Here is a 19381-nt window from a genome sequence, read left to right on the forward strand (position 1 = left end):
TAGGGCATGCGCACGCCAAAATCTCTGATTGTGTCGGGTGCATCAGGACTGCACGGCAGTGTGGACGTCAATAGTGGTGGCTTCCCACAGGCATTGCCAATTCGGTCAGTGCCTCCTAATTACATACTTGATCTACCCATCTAATCTTCGACATCCTTCTGTAGCACAACACTTCGTAAGCTTCTACTGACTTTTTCTCTGAATGCTTTCCATCAACGTTTTACTTCCTTACAAGGCTACACTCTAGACAATAACATCCAGAAAAGACATTTTAAAAATTAAATTATATTTGATTTAAAAAAATTCCTCTTTTCTGAAAAGAGGACCAGTACACATTTTATATCTTGTTTACTCTGGATATCATCAGTTATTTGCTGCCAGGTAGCTAAGCTAACGTACTATTTTCAGTGTCTCATTTCCGATTCCAGTTCCTTCAAAATCATTTGATTTTGTTCGATTGCATTCCTTTACCCTTGTTCTACTTTTGTTGACGTTTATTTTATAATCCCTGTTGAAGAAATCCGAAATGTTCTGCTGCAGTTCTTGAAGACTATGAGGGTTGTTGCGTACACCTTAGACTTGAGGACTCCCCACGCAAAGTAAACGCACATTGACAGAGCAGGTGACCTGGATGGCCAGCCAGGGCTCCTTCCGGACTGACATCTGCTAATAACTCCGTCAGGCGTGAAGATTGTGTAAATGTGCTCCAAGGTCCGGACGACTGTATGGGCTGTTACTCAGTCCTGTTGGAAATAACTGCAGGTCCTTCCCTCCTCTGTCAAAGCTGCCACAGACGGTCTGGGACACTTTCATTTGCCTCACCCTGTATATTTAGTGCTTTCCTTAGTTACAAAATGAATTACACACATCAAAAAAAGTTTTTCCATCACCCCGGTTCCGAGAGTTCCGGAACCTGTACAGAAAATTGGAATAGAGATCAACATAAACAGCATTTCTGCCCTTTTTATTACTCATGAAAACCACACATTCCTTGTTCTACCGCGATACAGCGAGACCTTCAAAGGTGATGGTCCAGACTGCTGTAGACGTCGGTACCTCTAATACCCACTAGCACGTCCTCTTGCATTGATGCATGCCTGTATTCGCGTGGGATACTATCTAAAAGTTCATCAAGGCACTGTTGGTCCAGATTGTCCTACTCCTCAACGGCGATTCGGCGTAGGTCCCTCAGAGTGGTTGGTGGGTCACGTCATCCATAAAGGGCCCTTTTCAGTCTATCCCAGGCGTGTTCGATAGGGTTCATGTCTGGAGAAGATGCTGGCCACTCTAGTCGAGCGATGTCGTTATCCTGAAGAAAGTCATTCACAAGATGTGCACGATGGGGGCGCGAATTGTCGTCCATGAAGACGAATGCCTCGCCAGTATGCTGCTGATATGGTTGTACCATCAGTCGGAGGATGGCATTCACGTTTGCACAGGCGTTACGGCGCCTTCCATGACCACCAGCGGCGTACGTTCGCCCCACATAGTGCCACCCCAAAACATCAGGAAACGTCCACCTTGCTGCACTCATTGGACAGTGTGTCTGAGGTGTACAGCCTGACTCGGCTGCCTCCAGACACGTCTCTGACGATTGTCTGGTTGAAGGAATATGTGACACTGATCGGTGAAGAGAACGTGGTGCCAATCTGAGCGGTCCATTCGGCATGTTGTTGGGCCAATATGTACCGAGCTATATGGTGTGGTTGCAAAGATGGACCTCGCTAGGGACGTCGGGAGTGACGTTGCGGATCATGCAGCCTATTGTGCACAGTTTGGGTTGTAACACGACGTCCTGTGGCTGCACAAAAATCATTATTCACATGGTGGCGTTGCTGTCAGGGTTCCTCCGAGCCATAATCTGTAGCGGTCATGCACTGCGGTAGTAGGTCTTGGGCGGCCTGATCGAGGCATGTCATCGACAGTTCCTGTCCCTCTGTGTCTCCTCCATGTGCGAACAACATCACTTTGGTTCACCACGAGACCCCTGTACACTTCCCCTGTCGAGAGCCCTTCCTGGCATAAAGTAACTATGCGAACGCGATCGAACCGCGATACTGACCGTCTAGACATGGTTGAAATACAGACAACACGAGCCGTGTACCTCCTTGCTGGTGGAATGACTGGAACTGATCGGCTGTTGGATCCCCTCCGACTAACAGGCGCTGCTCATGCATGGTTGTTTATATCTCTGGCCGGATTTAGTGACATCTGTGAACAGTCAAAGGGACTGTGTCTGTGATACAATAGCCACAGTCAACGTCTACCATCAGGAGTTCTGGGAACCAGATGTGTGTATTTATATAAAATAATACTGTGATAACAACATTATTATTTAAAAGTCATAGTTAGTTGTGTACTGCGATAAATAATTCTAAATTTCTTTGGTATCTGAAGTTTTAAGAGTTTGTATTGCAGTTCGGTCAGTTTTCAACAAATGCATTTACTTGGCGCAAAAGAAAACTCGAAGACAATAGTAACGTTAAATGGACTTCACAAGACAACTCTGCACAGTCAACGTTTCAGGCCGGTGGTCGTCAAACAGTGGTCGTCAGGCCGCACGCGTCCCGAATCAGTTACAAGTGCGGCCCACGGTGCTCAGCCATATTTTAGAAGGCACATTGGAACAGTTGGGTGAATTATCGCCAAAAATAGGGGGACAAAACCTGCAAAAAAAGTACCTTTATTGGCCTTGAACGTAATCACGATTACCTACCATACACTTCTTACGCCGATAGTAAAGCAATTGGAAACTTGCAATATCCAGCGGTGTGTGACGCTGTGAAACCTATCATGGATCTACTCAGACTCCACCACACTCCCCTTAAGAATCAATGTTAAGTGTAAATTGCGCAACGGAATCGCCATCTTGACAAGCCATAGCATAGAGTTTTAAGGTGGGAAATTGAAATAATCCTACCATATAACTACTTGTTTAATCAATACAGTATATCAGTGAATCGAAGGGAACTACTTGCTCCTTCAAATAAAAATGCGAAGGAAACATGAACCGATTACTTATTGTGTTAAACAATCACAAAGCATTGGCATCAACATTCTACGAAAAACAAAGTTAGTTGATGATGACAATTTACGAAACAGGCAAGCGGAGGGGTGGGTACACTATGCTAGCTGCACGTCAAGTCATTAACCCAATACAACCCAACGATTAATTTAGTAACACCTCTGGTCGACTGAATACAACATCAAACGATGCTGAGGCACGAATCGAGTTTAGTGGAGCTGTGGCATCAGTATGCTCCCTGTCTAAATATTAATCCCCATGTAACGGGCCGCGCTGCTGTATAGTCCTTACCAGTCTGCTGTGGCGCTAAGTGGGAAGACGGTGGTCGTAGTGGAGAGTCAGAATCTCGCTCATCAGCGACACGTCTCCATACACAATCAAAGCACGAGTGTTCCTTTTTCTTCCACCAGCTCCCGATTCGGCAATTTGCGCCAATCAAGAAATACGTTACTGTTTCCTGGCGATAGCGTGCCAATGCCACCTTTACGGATCCCGACCCCGGAATGTCGTCAGTAAGGGGCCCATCAGAGGATATCTTTCTCGCTAATTTGTCCCAGAAGTTCCCGTCTCAGCCGGCGATGTCCGAATCAGAGCGTTGTTTAACACTTCTGAATTTTCGGAGGTCTCTGTCCTCACCGTGAATTTGCCTCAACAATCCAAAACTTGCACAGTTCTGACATAAACTGCGGTGTCCTCGGACATGTCAAGAGGCGGTTCGTGCCGCAGTTCGCTAGCCCCGACTCAGTGGACAGAACCGGCAGATCGCACGAGCTGGGAGTCGGTGGCCGCAGGACACGCGCGGGCCGCGCACGCACGCGTCGCGACTCGACTCCGCTGCTCGACTCGCCGCGGCCCACTTCGCTAGCGTCGCTCGCGCACGCCGACGCCACTAGTCCGACGCCGTGTCGGGACGCGGAGAGGGAGGCAAGCTGCCTGCCGTGGCCGAGCTCCTGCTCACGCTGGCGGGAGATGGCCGGGGCAAGGAGAAGGAGAGGCGAAGCAGACGGCAGCACGAGAGGCAGTGGGCCGCCGCTGCCAGGAGGTGGGGCACGTCGCCGGGACGCGCGAGGGCGCAGTCGCGTGTCTGGAGTGCGCCGAGGCGTGACTGCAGCACACCGCAACGCGTCACGCCAACGTGCTTGAACTGCGGTGGCGCGCACGCTGCAAACTCGCGCAGCTGCGCGTACTTAGAGAAGAGGACACAGGCCGCCACGAGAAAAGCGACACATGAGGAAGAGGGCGCGGCCCCACGACCCCCCCCCCCCCTTACAGGGGGAGAAGGACGTCGCCAACCAGAAGTCGGCGAGGCTGGTGTCACGCCGAGCGCCGCCACCGACGACGCAGTGGCCGCTCTCAAAGCCGCAGTGGAGGCAGAAGCAGGTCGTCGCCGTTCACCGGCAGCTCCGACAGCTGCGAGAGGAACTGGGCATGGCGACGAAGAAGACAGCCGACAGCCGCCCCCGACGCCACCTTCGCGGCGGGTCGACCAGCAGGGGTGGACGCGGCGACCCGGACAGGTGTTCCGCCGCGAACGGACGCGGCGACTGCAGCAGTACAGGGGAGACCGGGGAGACGCCCACGGACGTGGCACCGTCTTCACCTTCCCCAACTCCCGGCAGGGAAGTACAACACCAGGGGAAACACGAAGAAGAGGGTGGGAAACTGCGCACCGATGTCATCCCACTCCCCGACAGCAGCAACGTCCCGGCAGTGCTGAAGAAGACCGCCACCGTGCTGCGAGATGGGCGCTTCAACGAGCACAAAAACCCACACCTCTTCGCCGCTAGACCTCCGTGCTGGACACCGGGCAATAATGCTCGAATTCGCCACAAGGAAGGATCTGAACGTCATGAGTGCCAACCCCGCCTTCACGCCGTGCGACTGGGACTACATCCTGCAAGACGCAGCCGTGCGGCTGACGAAGGAGGTTCGCGACGGCGAGAGGCAGCCGACAGCAGAACTCGAGGCAGCAATTCAACGAGTCACGCGCGAGGGGAGGAAAACCCAAAAACAACGAAGTCCACCGCTAGCGTGCCCGCATGCCAGCAGCCAGGAGTAGTAGACGGACCGCGCCAGGACAGACCTACGAGACAGGAAACACCTTCACACACCCCGCAAGGAACAGGGGGGCGAGGCTGTAACAAGCCAGAACTGCACCAACCTCGGGGCAAGGATAAGGCCCGTCACTACAGCGTCAGCGTCAGCGACACGCGCAGGCAAGCTCAAAACTTGGACTGCCCACGGCACACCTGTCACGTTTAGAACAGTGTGCAGCTTGTCCATTTCCCACGTACTCACAGACTGGAACTAACAGCCCCTAAAGCGGCGACCACCGAAATTTTATAAAATAAATCAACGTAACGACACTTTAAGTAGACGCAACTACAGTGTCCTGCCTCGTGCCAGTCGTGAAAACGGGCAGACAAGTTTAGTACAAATGGAAGAAGGCAAGCTAGACGGCTTCTAACCTTCCAAGCTGTCATCCTTCTCTTCTTACCGAATAGCTCGCATCACCCTGGTCAAACGCAAAGTCTGTGAACCGTCAGTATTGCAGAGATAATTTAAGGCGGGGAAACTAAAGGAGATCAGCCGGCGCCAAATATATAGAATAAGAAACATGTACATATGATCAGACACCTTGCGTTACACATGCACACGTTGCGGGTATCCAACAGCGCTCGACCACGCTGCTTCGAGCGATCTACATCTACATCTACATCTACATGGTTACTCTGCAATTCACACTTAAGTGCCTGGCAGAAGGTTCATCAAACCATTTTCATACTACTTCTCTACCATCCTACTCTCGAATGGCGAGTAGGAAAAAGGAACACCTAAATCTTTCCGTTCGAGCTCTGGTTTCTCTTATTAAGATGATCATTTCTCCCTACGTAGGTGGGTGTCAACAAAATATTTACGCATTCGGAAGAGAAAGTTGGTAATTGAAATTTCGTAAATAGATCTCGCCGCAATGCCCCTATTGCTCGATAACACGAAACGAGCTGCCCTTCTTCGCACTTTTTCGATGTCCTCTGTCAATCCTACCTGGTAAGGATCCCATACCGCGCAGCAATATTCCAGCAGAGGACGGACAGGTGTTATATAAGCTGTCTCTTTAGTGGGTTTGTCGCATCTTCTAAGTGTTCTGCCAACAAAGCGCAGTCTTTGTTTCGCTTTCCCCACAATATTATCTATGTGGTCTTTCCAATTTAAGATCCTCGAAATTGTAGTTCCTAGGTATTTAGTCGAATTGATAGCCCTTAGATTTGTGCGATTTATCGTATACCCAAAATTTATCGGATTTCTTTTAGTACCCATGTGGATGACCTCGCACTTTTCTTTGTTTAGTGCCAATTGCCACTTTTAGCGCCATACAGAAATTCTCTCTAGATCACTTTGTAATTGCAATTGATCGTCTGATGATTTTACTAGATGGTAACTTACAGTGTCATCTGCAAACATTGTAAGGGGGCTGCTCACATTATTACCTACATCACCTGCTCACATTATTACCTACATCATTTATATAAATCAGAAACAGCAGAGGGCCTATGACATTACCTTGCAGAACGCCTGATATCACTTCTACTCGATGAGTAATAGTCGCTTGTGAGGAACAGTATCAAAAGCCTTCTGTAAATCTAGGAATACTGAATCGATATGAGATCCCTTGTCGACAGCACTCATTACTTCATGGGAATAATGGGCTATCTGTGTTGCACAAGAACGATATTTTCTAAACCCGTGTTGGTTATGTATCAATAAGTCATTTTCTTCAAGGTGATTCATAATGTTCGAGTCCACTACCTGCTCCAAAATCCGACTACAAATTGAGGTCAGTGATATGGATGTGTAATTGAATGGGTTACTCCCACAAGAAGCGTTTTCGGACAGTTCCAACAGCATTACAATGGACGTTGGATGTTTGATCTACCTAATGGTGATTGCTTTGAAGGCCAGTTAAGGTATTTTGTACGTAACTCCTGTTTCCTTTATTTTCTTAGATAATTCACCAAACTTTTTCCGACGGACCTCGTGTAATAAAATGCTTCTAGCAGCTAAAAGCCGAGTTCAAAAACGGTAACTAACGTTAAGAAATTCTTAAGAGGGTAGTTTTCCTGCTCACTAAGAAACAAAACTACATGCACGGTAATATTTTAAGATGAGCTTGATATTAATTGACGTTGATGAATTCAGCCATAAGCTAAGTGAGAGGGGAGAGTGACGCGGCCGCTGCGTGGATAGAGAATGTTGTAATGAAGTGCTTATTCTGTATGAGTAAGATCTTTGCATTGTTGTAGAAGAATGGAACTTTATGATGTATAATTTGTTTAACTTAATAGTGTGCTTAAATAATGGAATTTTATAAAATATGCGTGTTTGAAAAAACAAAATTGCATGTAAATAACTGGTTCATACTTAGAGAAATTGTATGATGTAACTTAAAAGGTGTAGGGAACCCCCTCCACTACGGAAGGGGCTTGGCGCGCAAGAAAAGGTGGAGGTGGCGGTCGATCTGGGCGGCAAGAGAAAGGGCAGATTAGGCAGTCAGCGGCCAGCAGTCGTACAGCCAACACCGCAGGTGGAGAGGGAGGCGTTCTCTAACCAAGTCTATGATGGTATGGCCTCGGATGTGGTTCCGGCTGTAAAAAGGGTGCTCTCGTATTTGGAAAAGCTCTAAAGATGAAGAATACGCCGCCAAAAAGAATTAAAAAGAGCTTCAAACCGCCAGAGGGAGACCTGATAGCCACCAAGTGCTTGCCACCTCCATTGTGCAACTGTTTCGACAGCTTTAGAAAACAGGTATGTATGTCACTGTGTTTGTGTGTGCTTTTGCAGCAACAATCAGTGTTGCAAAATACGTTTTTAAACTTTGAACTGCCCTCTTTATGATACCAAGTAGGGTCCTATCCTAATAGTGCTAAAAACCGAGTATCCTAATTATGAAGAAATGCTAATTTGTTTCCATTTAAATGTGCCTAAGTTCAGTTTTAAAGCAAATGAACGTTTCTAGTTAAATCATCTGTTTCACAGATAAAAGGAGAGGCACATAATATTTAAGTGATGAAACATTTTAATACGCTATGAACTGCCTTAATTTGAAAGTGCCAAAGTTTTAGTACTATTGAACGTAAATGTGGTTAGTTGAAATCACTTACTTCACAAGTGGTGTTATGAGGCACTTAAATTTCATCCTGTTTGAAACCTAACTTGAACTTGAATTTGTTTCCAAAGCTTAATAAGGATATTGCTAACGTAAATTGTTTTAAACCATTGACAGCTAAATAATCTTAAGTGGAGTTGTAGTTCAGCATTTATGTGATGCAAAGTGTTTCTGAAATGTGAACATAGTTACTTATAAAGAAAGGGACAGTTTAAGGACACCCACTTTAATCTTTACTAGCAGGGGAAAGTCAAGTTGAATTTGGGTTTTGCAAATAAATCTGAGACACTACCACAGTGGTACGAATATTAAATGTGTTATTTCAGTGTCATATTACTGCATTTGTGATGTGTGTACGTATGTTAGTTAAACTCGAACTCTTGTCAGGTACTACTTGGTGTCGTGTTGTCTTTGGGAACAATTCTTTGTGCTGAATTAGTCAAAGGTTGAAGTGATGATTGTAGTTAACAGGGCTAAGGATTCTTCTACATTTCTGGGATTGACAACCCATGCTGTTGATAACTACTGCTACCCACCGTGCAGTTGGTCTGGTTGTTGTAGGTGTTCATTGCACTTTACTAAGAAAGAATTTATGGATGTTTTCTTTTGCAAGAGTATATATAAATCCATTGAGGAGGAGGATATTGGTGTTTCACGTCCCGTCGACAAATAGGTCATTAGAGACGGTAAATCCATTGAGAATAATGTTTGCACATGATTATGCCTAATTAGGCTGGCGAGTGCTTTTTGTTTCATTTATGTAAATTTTCTCTACTTTCATTATTTTCTAAATTGTAGTCTTCCTGCTTTCTATTAATTACCACCCTTACGAAATTCACTTTCGATTCCCTTTGTCCATTAGGTTAATTTATGGTCAAACGTTTCAAAATTCCTCCCAGAGAGTAATCCTTGCTGCATGTTAAGATCATACTTGACATTTTACTTTCCGCGGTAGCGTTATAATGTGAGAAGGGCAATGTCCTGCTGTTTGTTTTCCAGTAATGATAACGCACAGTCACTCGCGACTTACTGATCAGCTGCTATGGTATAAATTTTTACACAGAGATAACATATATTCATGAGTATACATTATACACACGATCATATTAAAATGCATTACACATTAGTAAATTGTGAAAATTACCGAACTATCAGTTTAATAAGCCACGGCTGCAAAATACTAACACGAATTCTTTACAGACGAATGGAAAAAATGGTAGAAGGCGACCTCAGAGAAGATCAGTTTGGATTCTGTAGAGATGTTGGAACACGAGAGGCAATACTGACCCTTCGATTTATCTTAGAAAATAGATTAAGGAAAGGCAAACCTACGTTTCTAGCATTTGTAGACTAAAGTTTTGACAATGTTGACTGGAATACTCTCTTTCAAATTCTGAATGTCGCAGGGGTAAAATACAGGGAGCAAAAGGCTATTTACAATTTGTACAGAAACCAGATGGCAGTTATAAGAGTCGAGGGGCATGAAAGAGAAGCAGTGGTTGGGAAGGAAGTGAGACAGGGTTGCAGCCTATCCCCGACGTTATTCAATCTGTATATTGAGCAAGCAGTGAAGGAAACAAAAGAAAATTTCGGAGTAGGAATTAAAATCCATGGAGAAGAAATAAAAACTTTGAAGTTCGCTGATGACATTGTAATTCTCTCAAAGAGAGCAAAGGACCTGGAAGAGCAGCTGAACGGAATGGACAGTGTCTTGAAAGGAGGATATAAGATGAACATCAATAAAAACAAAACGAGGGTAATGGAAAGTAGTCGAATTAAATCGGGTGATGCTGAGGGAATGAGATTAGGAAATGAGACGCTTAAAGTAGTAAATGAGTTTTGCTATTCAGGGAGCAAAGTAACTCATGAAGCGAGGATATAAAACGTAGACTGGCAATGCCAAGGAAAGCGTTTCTGAAGAAGAGAAATTGGTTAACATCGATTATAGATTTATGTGTCAGGAAGTCGTTTCTGAAAGTATTTGTAGGGAGTGTAGCCATGTATTTAAGTGAAACGTGGACGATAAATAGGTTAGACAAGAAGAGAATAGAAGCTTTCGAAATGTGGTGCTACAGAAGAATGCTTAAGATTAGATGAGTAGATCACATAACTAATGGGCAGGTATTGAGTAGAATTAGGGAGAAGAGAAAGTTGTGGCACAACTTGACTAGAAGAAGGGACATATTCTGAGGCATCAAGAGATCACCAAATCAGTATTGGAGGGCAGCGTGGAGAGTAAAAATCATAGAGGGAGACCAAGAGATCAATACACTAAACAGATTCAGAAGGATGTAGGTTCGGAATGTGTGTGAAATCTTATGGGACTTAACTGCTAAGGTCATCAGTCCCTAAGCTTACACACTACTTAACCTAAATTATCCTAAGGACAAACACACACACCCATGCCCGAGGGAGGACTCGTACCTCCGCCGGGTCCTGCCGCGCAATCCAGGACTGCAGCGCCTGGACCGCTCGGCTAATCCGGCGCGGCAAGGATGTAGGTTGCAGTAGGTACTGGGAGGAGGAGGAGGGCATTAGTGTTTAACGTCCCGTCGACAACGAGGTCATTAGAGACGGAGCGCAAGCTCGGGTGAGGGAAGGATGGGGAAGGAAATCGGCCGTGCCCTTTCAAAGGAACCATCCCGGCATTTGCCTGAAGCGATTTAGGGAAATCACGGAAAACCTAAATCAGGATGGCCGGAGACGGGATTGAACCGTCGTCCTCCCGAATGCGAGGTACTGGGAGATGAAGTAGCTTGCACAAGACAGAGTAGCATGGAGAGCTGCATCAAACCAGTCTCTGGACTGAAGACCACAACAGCAACAACAACATACATATAAGTTGTAAGAAACATGAAATTAGATTAAGGCTGTCTTAATACAACACAATGAGTAGAACAAAACTGAAAGTCAAAACTTTAAGTAAGCGTTCGTGATCTTGTGTCTTATAGCATAAGGTATTTAAACTAAGTACGATTACTGTTATTAATCAATCATCTGCCCATACAAACGACAACACAACACCTCGTCAGGCTATAATTATAGCGTCACAATTTTGGGTTCGCCGAGAATGACTGCACGCAGAGAACAAGCAACTGATAGGTACTCTTCCGAATGTTACGGACTTCTAACGATCAGTACTTGCGGACTGGCGGCCAACTTACCGCACCCTTCCTATAGCTTGTTTGTTAGGACGTCATAACATGCCGATTTACATAGTTACCAATCAATTATAAGACCGGTATATATGCGGCCCGAGATGACGCCTCAGAATGTCAGTAATGACTCTGAGCAGAAAGTTTGTTGTTCACTGCTTTAGGCCTCTCTTTGCATATTTTATTTTTAACGACAGGAAACTTTTATGTACGGCAAAAGTTTCACGACATCAAATGACCGACAGACGTTCAGCTGGCAACTTTCAAATGCCACTGTGAATTCTTCAGATTACGAGATTCCGCGTATTTAACATGTTTGTACGAGCACTTTTCTTAGCTTTGAGATTCTTCTGAAGCAGTCGTTCACTGAACGAGTAAATAACCAGTAGCTTTGTAGTAGCACTACGCACACCTTACTTCGCTAACGCCCCGTTTGACAGACGGGCCATCACTCACCTCTGGCAGCACTCGGAACAGCAGACTGCGCGTTACGCTGCGGGATACCAGCGCCTCTAGCGGACTCGCGTTGATACGCAGACGGCCACGACGCAGGCGGTTCCGTGGTGGGGGCCTGAGGCAGGGGAAGAGCGAGCGCCACGTCATCGTCCCGGATAACCGCAGACAAGTGCATCGCAGTACCGACCAGCTTGTCTGGTGGCTCCCTTCTGATTTTCGACAGATCTGGGCAGAATGAAGTGTCAGCTTTCCACTGCCCTCCTTTCATTATCCGCCCCTGCATCAGACAGACTTAATGTAAGATTATATCGATGACAAAAAAACCTAGTATTTTCATCTGTGTGTGAAAACTCTTTAATTCCAGTTGCCAATAGCTCCATAATCAGAGATCGATTTGTAAGTGAATTGAAACCACTCTTAAATGGCCGTAAGACATTTCAAAAGAATAATTCGTGTTTACAGAAAATCTAGGCGTAAGAAGTTATAGTCACGTCAGCTTTTGTTTTGAACAGGTCTATACATAGTCGAGACAATAGTGTCTCGCATTTATTTTATCATTTGATCTCGGTACATCTTCTCTCACCTTGTCAGTATTGTGTTAGCTCGTGTGAGTGCTTTTTAATTTCAGAAGTACCTTCCACTTCATCTGAAAGTAATTATCTTTGTGAGAGAGAAAAAGTCTACTGTTAAAAAGAGATGACTATTTTTTATAAGTGAATTCACGAAAGTGAGATAGGGAATATCAGTGCACAGAAATTAATTCAAAGCTTAAACTGTGAGAACTTTAATTATTTTCGATGGCTACATTACACAACGCAGCACAACGACCGTCATTTTATCATCAAATCGAACGAAAGTTGACATAGCCATAGGATCTTTGACTGCCAACATTAATGAACACTGACTTTATAATAACTCACAAAAAAACTTCTGACGTGAATTTAACGTACTTGCAAGGGTCTAAAAGTAATTTGGACAGGACTTGCATAAAGATTATCGTCTTTATTCATTGATTCATCCATAAAAGTTACAGATACAAAGACGTGGTATCTGGCAAAATTGAACATTTATTTCCACACAAAACACGTCTATACAGGATAGCTTGCAAGCGCGGAAGACTGAACAATTAACTGTTAACAGAGGCATGGAATCGTCTATATCACTCACGTCAAAGAGTAACTATATAACAAACACTAGCCACATGGAATGTTTATATACTACTGTACACTCGCGTTTGCGGGAACAGAATGCGATGCTACATGACTCCCCCCCATCGGAGGTTAAATTTCACACATCGCCCTGCATGCGTTACCACTGCTTTCTTGAAACCTGGCACTGTACCACTGGAGGCAGTTGTTCCAGCAGGCTGTGAGGTACCAGTCTTCGGCGTCGTTTTCTTCTCCGAGGCGCCTGGCATCTGTAGCGTCTCGTAGTGGCTGTGGTGTGCGGGGACGTTTTCTGGTGCTACATTTCTATCTTCTCGTTCACCTCCTGCAGTCCTTACTGTATCCAGGCGTCGAAAAATGCGGGCTCGAGTCGGTCTAGTACGACAGTGGTGGGCATAGCATTTACTCTGATGTGGAATGTGTGGCCACCTCTGCTAATTATCGGATGTGGTCCGTTGTACGGTGGCTGCAATGACGTTTCGTACTGCATCATTGCGTAAGAAAACGTGTGTGCAGTTCTCAAGATCTGCTAACACGCACGAGTGTCTCCCAGCCTGACTTCTGGGCACCGTCGGTCTAAGCTGGCGTTTGTCCTCTCGTGATCCAGCAGCAAATTCTGGTGCATCCACTGTATCGTCTGCCATGCTGTGCAAGAACTCTCCTGGCAGACGTAGCGTTTGCCCCTACATTAGCTCTGCTGCCGTAGCTTTTAGATGTCTATTGAATGACGCCCGTAGTCCGAGGTGTACAATAGGTAATGTCTCCAACCAATTTTGCATCGTGTGACATCGCAGAGCTGCTTTCAGTTGGCGATGCAGACGTTCAATTATACCATTTGATGCAGGATGAGAGGCCGTGGTGCGTATAAGCTTCATGCCTAATAATGTAGCTAACGCACTGGGAAGGTATGCTTCGAACTGTCATCCCAGGTCTGTGGTAATCCGTAGTTGTACGCCCAGTCGGGTGATCCAACCGCGAAAAAATGTCTGCGCCACGGTTTCGGCTGTGATATCCTTCATGGGGAATGCTTCAGACCGTTTGGTAAATCGGTCCACAACTGTAAGACAATAATTATGGCCTTCTGAGACTGTGAGCCGGGTTAGGATATCGACGTGCACATGTTCGAAACGTTGATTCGGTGGCAGAATTGCGCCTAGCGGCGCTCTGACATACTGCGTAATCTTGTTCCTCTGACACGCAACGCTTTGCTTGACAAATGTTTGCAGTCAGCGTGCATTCCAGGCCAGACGAAACTTTGTTTGACCAATCTACTTGTGAAACATCTTGGTGTGTACGGCGTATCTCCTGCTACCGTACGCACTGTCATCGGAGTGATGCAACACACGTCCCCTGGAGTATGCATGTCTGTAGTGGAATCGATCAGCTGCTTGCGTCGGAGGTCAGGTATCAGATCATAAAAGGATGGAAAAAAATCAGCTCCTACGATAGACTGCGATATATCCGCTACTGTGAAGCGCCACTCAAATGTGCGGCGTAGTCCTGGGTTAAGCAACCATGTGACCTGCCCGTGTGTTTTAACCTCGGAGTTGTCAGTCGCAAACAGACAAGAATCGTCGCAGCTCAGGCGTGGTGCACGAGTTACCGGGAACACGGGCTCTTCTGTCCCTCTGTCCACTAGGTATTGTACTTTCGTGTTGCCGTCTGTGACAAAACGTCGACATGCATTACCGGTATGAATGGTTGTTGCTTCTACGTTTTCCGCTTCGTGTTTCTACTTGCATGGTGGTGTTCACTTTCGCCCGTCGTTGCCGAATTACTTGTGGTACAAACACAAATTTTGTGCCGATTGCGAGCGGTTACGACTTCTTGACGACCTGTGGCGCGGTCTATGACGTGTGTGCGTCGTTTGTGATGCGGCTACTTGCGTGGTAAGCTCCTCTAATTCCGACTGGAGGGACGCTGGTGTCACTGCAGACGTATTCTCTGTCCGCTTTTCGCGCTAGAGGATTTAAATCACCCGCGCACATTGTCAGAAATTTTTGAGTGTCAGAGGGTAGTCGGCACAACCAAATATTCCTGCGTTGCTTGCCAGTGTGCGCAAACGGTGTGAAAGTTGTGACGGGGTTCGATCGCTGAGCTCCACAGTCCGTAAAAGCTTCTCTAGTCGCTTCGCTTCTGATCGTGAGAGGCGCGTCGCAAGTGTGTTCGTAGTTGACGCATACCGTTCGGCGTTGGGTGGTGCAGCAAAGATATCTCGTACCTCGGCAGCTAAGTCTTCTGTTAGTGCTGCGCCTACATAGCTATACTTCGTTTCGTCCGCGATGTCTGTGCAAGCACGAAATGGATTTCAAGCTGCGCAACCCACAACACCGGATTATGTTGCTAGAACGGCGGGGGTTTCAATGCAAACCTGTCAACTGTGCTGCCTACAGTTGGCTCTGCGCTGGTGGACTGGCGGTTTGTCCGTTTTCGTGGGAGAGGGAGCGCGGCGCGGCTGACACGGAAATGGGGGACGTCCACACTACGATGCGGTGCAGAACGCCGAAGACGACGCGGTCGTGTTGTTGTGTTATCGTCGGGGTCAGCAAATATGCGGTGTCTGGTAGAATTGAACATTTATTTCCATAAAAAACACGTCCACGCAGGATATCTTGCAAGCGTGGAAGGCTGAACAATTAACTGTTAAGAGAGGGATGGAATCGTCTATAAAAACGGTTCAAATGGCCCTGAGCACTATGGGACTTAACAGCTGTGGTCATCAGTCCCCTAGAACTTACAACTACTTAAACCTAACTAACCTAAGGACATCACACACATCCATGCCGGAGGCAGGATTCGAACCTGCGACCGTAGCGGTCACGCGGTTCCAGACTGAAGCACCTAGAACCGCACGGCCACACCGGCCGGTGAATCGTCTATATCACTCACGTCAAAGACTAAATATAATAACAAAATAGTCATATGGAATGTTTATATATTACTGTATACTTGCGTTTCCGGGGACAGAATGCGATGCTACAAAGATACTACGAAATATTCCGTTCCAACACGAACCCTTTTTGACGACAAATTTTAAAGACAGTAAATTGTGGTGTCTGCTCGCAAAGAAAATGAACAAGTACCACGCCCTGAGATCAGAAAGAAACTAATGTTGATAACGACTAACCAATACCAACTACTCAAAAAATATCAAGATTACTAGAGTCGCTGCATCATAGATTTCTCTTATATGTCAATAAGTAGGCTTCTACTACACAGTTAGACATGCAGCTACTTTCTGTATCACTTTATATTAATTTTTAAGAAACCGTTTTTGCTTCACCTGCAAAATTTAACAAAATGGGATTACAGGTTTTCGTTACCTACTATCGATATATGACTTGGGTACGACCCCTGCTTCCACTCATGATTTTTCCTCAAAGAGCTGGTGGAAAGTCGTGCACTTAGCCTCCTGAGGACGTCGTGGCAGCTATGTAAACCAGTGGCCGCTCGGGTTTGAAAAACCAACATTAACAGCCGTGGTGCACAGTGCCGTCTGCCACACCTATTAACTGGGGTTGCCAGATGTTCCGATTTCCAGGGACAGTATTGGTTTCAGATTAAAGAATTCGGAATCCCGAAAAATACCTCAGCGACTGCAATTCAATTTGTCCCGTATTTCGGATTTGAGAAAAATTTTCTCGTACTGACTATTTTTTCTCCTAATTCTTAAGTGTACCTACATTTCAACTCCAGCTGTTCAGGTAAATAACGGAAGTTACTGTTCTCGCACCTGACTCAGTCTTAAGGAGAAGTATCGCCTGGTAACGTTGCTGAGTTTCCATTATTTTCCTTTAGTTCACTTTAGGCTTTGCAGCAAGTGGTTCTCTGTTTTTCTGAGTCGCATCGCGGATAATTCGCATGATCATAAAACGATGACGTGTCTATAAGCAGAATATGTAATCTGTGTTATGTTTCCATTGCACATGAAGAAAGATCAGGTAGTAAGGCTCACTAAGGTAGTGTGAAGCATAAACCAAACACGTACCCTGCAAGCAGTTAAAAAAGACATCCGTTTTGTTTCAGATTCATTTCAACATCGCAAACCAGTAATGGCAGGAGAATTAGTAATGTGCTATCATACCGTTAAATCTCATATGTCTTGGAAATCAGTGGACTGAATATCTAGTCTAAGCTCCAAACTTTCTAATTATTCCGAAGCAGCAAAAAATGAGACATTGGGCAGAACAAAATCAATAGCAATTGCCGTATCAGTGTCAGCGCGCGACGGTATCTATCAAATGCGTGATGATTTTCTAAGGCCTGTTATTTTGGTGTAGCTACAGACAGCAGTAATCACAAAACCGAGAAAATACGAGGGTTGGAACTTTAATAGTGGCAACTATTTATTTACAGCTCGTACAAAATAGATACGTGTTTCAAAGTTTCACTGACCTTCAAAGTAGTCACCAGCATTGTGTATAACCCGTTGCCAGCCATGTTGAAGTTGTAGGATGCTCTTAGCACTGCCAGTTGTGTTGTCAGTTCGAGTTGTGCGGTCTATTGCCCGACAAATTTGTAACAGTTCTGAAGCGAATGCCGTGACCTGTTTCCTCCAGTTTAGAAATCGAGTTGAACTTGAGAGGGCTTGTCAGGGATGGTTTAGCACTTAGCAGCCTTATCAGTCAAACAAATCAGTAACAGCTTGCACTGTACATACTTGAGCATTGTCCTGCAAAATGATGGTCAGGTACTGCAGAAAATGTCATTACTTCTGTCTTTAAGCTGGTCGTAGGTTGTGTTCCAAAAATGAACTTCACGGCATTCGCTTCAGAACTGCTACAAATTCGTCGGGCAATAGACCGCGCTTTTCGAACTCTCAACACAACTGGCACTGCTAAGAGTATCCTACGACTTCCACATCGCTGGAAACAGGTTATACACAATGCCGGTGACTACTTTGAAGTTTAGTAAAACTTTGAATCACGTATCTATTTTGTACGAGCTGTAAATATAGTTGTTACTATTAAAGTTCGAAGCCTCGTATTTCATTAATTCACTTGTTTTAAGATCAAGAGAAGTGTCCCGGTTTGCCCCGGTTAGTAAGACAGAAATTACGCCAACCCTACCTACAGTAACATCATAAACTGTCTCTAAAGTCTGCATTAGCCAATGCGTCAACAATATTTATTTATTGGCTACACCGGTGTCGACTTTTCAATCTGTAGTTGACATCTCATGACACCCCCGACAGCTACAATTTTCACTAGTCACACGATGTAGTTACATGTGAGTACCAGTGCAAAACAACACAGCGGAACAATGGATGTTATCTTATATCCATAACAAAAAGCAAATGCCGTACGGCATAGTTGGCCGGAGCATCCCATCGGGTGAGAACAGCCGCCTGTCGGAAAGGGTGTTATTCCTCCTCACACACACACTGGTCCCATTCCTTGCGGATATGTGAGAGTGAAGCGCATTTGTATTTTTAGAGTGTAGATGATTGTAATGGATGTGTGCGTAATATATTATTATGTTTGTGTTGTATGATGATGATGAAGATGAAAGAAGGCGGAGTTAAACTCTGTTCCCGTATACACATTCGCATAATTCTTCAAAACTGTGTGTGAAATCTTATGGAACTTAACTGCTAAGGTCGTCAGTCCCTAAGGAGGAGGAGGAGATTAGTGTTTAACGTCCCGTCGACAACGAGGTCATTAGAGACGGAGCGCAAGCTCGGGTGAGGGAAGGATGGGGAAGGAAATCGGCCGTGCCCTTTCTAAGGAACCATCCCGGCATTTGCCTGAAGCGATTTGGGGAAATCACGGAAAACCTAAATCAGGATGGCCGGAGACGGGATTGAACCGTCGTCCTCCCGAATGCGAGTCCAGTGTGCTAACCACTGCGCCACCTCGCTCGGTGTCAGTCCCTAAGCTTACACACTACTTAACCTAAATTATCCTAAGGACAAACACACATGGCCATGCCCGAGGGAGGACTCGAACCTCCACCGGGACCAGCCGCACAGTCCATGACTGCACCGCCTTAGACCGCTCGGCTAATCCCGCTCGGCCATAATTCTTCACCCTTCCAGTTGGTACTTGGGAGCTAACTTGAGCAAAATATTTTCTTCCATCAGCTATGGGACTCGATTGTTTATAGACTTTTATTATTCACTACAAAGATTTTTATTTATTTATTTATTTATTTATTTATTTATTTTTTTTTTTTTTTTTGAGGATGTGTTAAGACACTGGAATCCCCTTCTGCAGGACAGAGGATTAAATCCCCGACGGCCGTCCTGCTGTAGGTTTTCTGTGGTTTCCCTAACTCGATTAAGGCAAATTCCGGGATGGTTCTTTGAAAACAATGCGGTTGATTTTCTTCCCAATCATTATTCCACTAGTTCATGATTCGTCTCTTCTTTCCTTTCTCGCACAATTTAATTTCACATCTCCATTAATTTCTTTGT

At 45.5% G+C, this 19381-nt stretch overlaps 1 protein-coding gene across 1 annotated transcript in view; it reads right to left on the minus strand.

Annotated features, from left to right (window-relative positions):
* The window catches only part of LOC124594881 (cytochrome P450 9e2-like), a 95768-nt gene extending 83913 nt beyond the window's left edge, over positions 1–11855 (minus strand). Inside the window, exon 1 of the mRNA XM_047133353.1 lies at positions 11801–11855. The gene's annotated coding sequence lies outside the window, so the exon portion shown is untranslated. The remainder of the gene's footprint in view (positions 1–11800) is intronic.
* Positions 11856–19381: the final 7526 nt, after the last annotated feature.

Source organism: Schistocerca americana, chromosome 2 (assembly GCF_021461395.2).
Source record: "Schistocerca americana isolate TAMUIC-IGC-003095 chromosome 2, iqSchAmer2.1, whole genome shotgun sequence".
Classification (NCBI taxonomy): domain Eukaryota; kingdom Metazoa; phylum Arthropoda; class Insecta; order Orthoptera; family Acrididae; genus Schistocerca; species Schistocerca americana.